Here is a 5,207-nt window from a genome sequence, read left to right on the forward strand (position 1 = left end):
CATCCAACCCCCCTGCAATGCTCACTGTTCATCCAGAGGAAGCTCGATCAGCTTCAGTTAGCAGCAGTAGCGACGGAATCGCTCGATCGCTTGGGTTCAGTAACGCGTAGCCTGCAGTGCAATCGCTCGCATTCAGTTAGGCGACGCCTCGCTCGGGTTCAGTCAGAGCCCAACACATCGCACACACGCGCATACGTGAACGAGAGAAATGTGCATCGCTTGGCCCCGACCACCCACCGTAACCGGGAACTCCCCGAAATTTCCCTCGCCCTCGCTTCTACCACGGTTTTGTCCGTCATGGACGGCCCAAAGAATGTCATGCAGCTACGTCTCCGGCTCGCCCAGGATGAAAAGCCCATTTTCTGTCATGATTTTTTGTCATAGAAGTAGGAGCCCACCACATCTATGATGGTACCAGGTTTTGTCACAATTATCGTCATAGAAGTGTCATAAGTATGACAAAAAAAATTCGTTCGGCCCAAAATGTCATGCATGTGTCTTTTTTTTGTAGTGCTCGCATACGGTCGAGATGTTCAGGAGAGAATTTGGGGATAGATCATGGAAATCTAACCCGTAGTAGTACATGAGTCCGCGGACGAATGGGTGGAGAGGAAATCCCAGCCCGCGGACAAAGTGGGAGAGGAATACGACCCTCTCATGGGGCTCCGGAGTGGGGACGATCTGTCCCTCGGCCAGAAGTCGGTGGGTGATTTCCTTGGCCAGATATCCGGCCTCCCGGAGCTTTGTGATGTCCTTCTCCGTGACGGAGGAGACCATCCACTTGCCCTGCGCTCTAGATCCGGACATGGCTGGAGTGCTTTTTGGGGGCGGAAAATATGAGAACTTGGGCACTGGAGCTCAAGAATGGGGGAGGCAGAGAGAAAGAAGGTGTGGGTGAAAGAGGTGGATCCTTATCTTTTTTATAAAGGCAGTGAATATCAAGCGCCTCCCCACTCGCCCTAAAAACTCGCTTGTCCCCGGGGGCCGTGCGAACGGTACGGTGGGATTACCCACGCCCGTATTGATGAGAATCCTGCAATAAGGGGACACGATCTCTGCTTTGACAAGGCGTGCCAATGAAACCGCATCTCAAAATATGGAGCGGTGGGCTAAAAACGGTTTGAATAACGACCGGGCGGCGACGTGATGTCATGCTATGAAAAGTTGTCAGCGGATTGGACTTGTGAAATATTATACTCTCTACAGTTGTGTGTGGAATTTGTTTTGTAGAGCCGGACACGTTTTCTGTGTTTATCGGTAATTTTGGAGTATTCGGAGAAGGAACCAGCCTTGCAATTCCGAAGACAATCTGCGCGTCGGACACCTTGTCATTGAAGCCTAGTTCAGGGGCTACTAAGGGAGTCCTGGATTAAGGGGTCCTCGGACAGCCGGACTATTGATTTGGGCCGGACTGTTGGGCTATGAAGATACAAGAACGAAGACTCTATCCCGTGTCCGGATGGGACTCTCCTTGGCGTGGAAGGCAAGCTTAGTTTCCAGATTCGAAGATTCCTTTCTCTGTAACCGACTTTGTACAACCGTAGTCTCCTCCTGTGTCTATATAAACCAGAGGGCTTAGTCCGTAGAGGTAGAGAGATACACATTCATAATCCCCATAGGCTAGACTTCTAGGGTTTAGTCCTTACCATCTCGTGGTAGATCAACTCTTGTAATACTCATATTCATCAAGATCAATCAAGCAGGAAGTAGGGTATTGCCTCCATAGAGAGGGCTCAAACCTGGGTAAACATCGTGTCCCCTGTCTCCTGTCACCATCGACCTTAGACGCAAAGTTCAGGACCCCCTACCCGAGATCCGCCGGTTTTGACACCGATAGTGAAAAGATTTAAAAAGTAGTTAGTCATCACATCTTTCATGGCCACCTCTTCCTCCACCACCGTACCATCCTCCTTCAACTTCCTAATCTTATTTCTTCGCTTTCTCTCCAAGGTTGCTGCATGGAAGAATTTTGTGTTTCTATCCCCGCATTTCAGCCAATGTACATGTGCCCTCTACCTCCAGTAAGTTTCTCTTTGCTCCTCCAACCGGCCAAGCTTGAATCTCAGTGCCTCCTCTCTCCTCGCTTGCTCGGGCCCAATATTTTCTTGCCTACACCTCTCCAACTCCTTTTTTGTACTGAAAATTCTGTTTTCTAGGCCCCCAAGATATTTCTACTCCAGTTAACAAGTTCCCTCATCACTCCTCTTGTCACCTTACCACCTTGTCCCTGCCCGCCATCTCTTCCTCCCACTTGTTTTAGACCAGTTCACGACACATCTCCTCGTCAAGCCATCTTGCTTCGAATATAGGCTACAAGCTCCTCGCGAGCCCGCTTCTCAGCCTAGCTAAACCCTGAAGCTCAATAATTATCGGACGATGATCAGAGAGCCGAGGATTTCCATTGATGATTCGGAATGCTGGAAATCTGTTGCACCAAGTCTGCATGGCCACCGCCCTGTCCAATCTTTCCTTAATGTACCACGAAGCATCATGACTATGGTTTCTCCACGTGAAGGTGTCCCCCATAAAGCCGAGATCACGCAACTCACACACTTCTAGAGCAGCCTTAATCGGTCCATGCAAGCTTGAGCTCGTGGTGCTCCTCCGTGCTTCTCCCACGAATATAGGATTTTATTGAAATCTCTAGCACATAGCCAAGGCTTGTTACTTTGGTTTTTCAGGTTTATCAACAACTTCCACGTCTTGTCTTTTTCATCATGCTTTAGTTCTCCGTATATCCCCATGAACCGACAAACAAACCCATCAAATTCAGTAATTTCTGTATCGATATGGTACCGAAAGACAAACCCAATCAACTTGAAATTAACGTCATTATTCCAAAACAAAGCAAGTCCGCCGCTCTACCCCTCACAGTATTTTACTATCATATTGGCCATGCCCATCTGCCACCTCATCCATTCCAATCTGCCATGCACCATCTTTGTTTTCGACAAAAAAGTATGTTGGGGTCCTCCTTTTGGAGCTCCAGAAGGCTATGAATTTTTGGACTGTTCCCCAACCCCCCTTAATTCCATGAGATAAGCTTGATTGGTTCACGCAGAGCTGTCTCGGCAGCCCCACATTCTCATAGTTTTTTGTGTCTCCTCTTACCTCCTTTTCACTCCCTCCCCCTTTATCGTTTTTAGCCCCCCCCCTTCCCATCAATGTCCATGTCCTCTACCTTCCTCTTCTCACCAATGACCACTCATGATGCTGCACTAGTACTTTCCCTTAGCAAATGCTTAAACTTGTCGTTCTTTCCCTTCATGCCCTATTGTTTTAAGTTAAGTACCTTCTCCTTTTCATTCAGCTCTCCCTTCTGATCCCCCTTTCCATCCCTCTTTATGTCTTTTACTCCCATCCTGGTCGTTGCAGACGGGTCCCCATGCTCGGTTGGGCCTACCATGTTTGTATCCACACCCACTGATCTTTCCTTCCCCTCTAAAGTGCCAAAAGACAGACTTTTTTTGCTCTTTTCCCCGGCCGTCTCCTTGCACTGCTGACCCACTGGTAGTGTGATCTTTAGAGGGCTAGTATCTTCGGTATCGATCGTGCTCTTCTTCCCGTTGTCTCCCCCACTTCCACTTGATTTCTTCCAGGAATCCACATCACTCCTTGATCTCCCCTCACTATTCAACCACCCATACCTCCTGCCTGAGGTGCCCCCACTGTTTTCCCTCTAGGTCGTTCTTCCTACATCACTTGTATGAGCTCTTTCTGGCACGTACTTCACCCATCTTCCAAACTCAGCTTTCTGACCCTTTTTCAACTTGATGCTGCAAACTCTATCCTCGTGACTGAGCCTCCCACAAGTATAGCAGAAGTCGGGCAAGTATTCATACTCAAAGTGGCACCAAATCATCCCTTGATTTTTCTTTTTCAGCTTCTCCTCCTTGGTCATGCCTACATCCATGTCACTTCCTGCCTCCCCCTTAGTTGGTTCCACATCTAGGTACAACCCCCTCATGAGCAGTTCTGCGACTTTGATCTTCACTTTCATCCTTAAGCAAATCCCCAGTGTCGTTCCATCCTCGCCTCCATCAACCTCCACCAATTTATCTATCTCTTCCGCCAGTTCTTCCCCTACCTCCTTGCACATCATTCCCAGCAGAACATTGTAGATTCTCACCCGGATCGGCACAGTATCAAAAGTGTACACCTCCAAGGTTTTGCGAGGATTGAAGTCTTCCATCACCAGCAGCTCCTTGCCAAAGGTCGATGGACCATTTTCCAATGCCTTTCTCTTCCATGCCTCCTGATGAAAGAGGAACATGAACTGATTCTCTACCATCTCCTTCACCTCTAGGCTCTTTGTCGGGCACCATATCTTACCTAGCGCCAGCTCCATTGCCCCTATATGACCCAGCTTGTCAGAGAACAATTTCCCCATAGCTTTGGCCACACCCCCCTTTTGCTTTCTTCTCCAGCCAATTTTCACTCCCCTCTTCTCAGCCTCTGAGAGATTCGTGTGCTTCAACTTGTGCTCAACACTGTCCATGGACCCAAACCCAGCATGCAATCTCTCTCTCTTTCCTAGGAATGGAAGGAATCAGCTGAATCTGGTGGAACCTAGGGTTTGTGGGTAGTGTTTGACCGCACGCCCAGACACACGGAAGGCTTATCAGGGGATGGGATTGGAAGAGAGAGAGACGTGGGGAGCCCACCCGAAGAAGGGAGGAGACAAATGGAAATCAGGCGAGGCGAAGTTAGCTCAGTCCACCGCCGGTGAGGAGAGACGCTAGGGACCGGAAAACCCAACTCGCCTCGCACGTCGCCAACAAAGACCTAACCGTTTGATACGTCTCCAATGTATCTATAATTTTTGCTTGTTCCATGCTCTTATATTATCATTCTTAGATGTTTGACAATCATTTTATAGCAAATTTATATCATTTTCTAGGACTAACCTATTGACATAGTGCCTAGTGCCATTTGTTGTTTCTTGCTTGTTTTTTTACTTCACGGAAAATCAATACCAAACGGAGTCCAAACAGAACGAAACTTTTTGGAGTTTTTTTCGACCAAAAGACACTTGTTGGGCCAAAGAAGTACCAGAGGGCGACTCCGAGGGGAGCACAACCAACCTGGGCATGCTTGGGGGGCCAGGCGCGTGCTGGTGGGTTGTACCCACCTCGGTCGGCTCCTGCACCGCCTCTTTGCTCTATAAATACCCCAAAAATCCTAAAAAACCCAGTGGAGTCGGCGAA

The sequence above is a fragment of the Triticum dicoccoides genome, chromosome 5B (genome assembly GCF_002162155.2).
Source record: "Triticum dicoccoides isolate Atlit2015 ecotype Zavitan chromosome 5B, WEW_v2.0, whole genome shotgun sequence".
NCBI lineage: Eukaryota > Viridiplantae > Streptophyta > Magnoliopsida > Poales > Poaceae > Triticum > Triticum dicoccoides.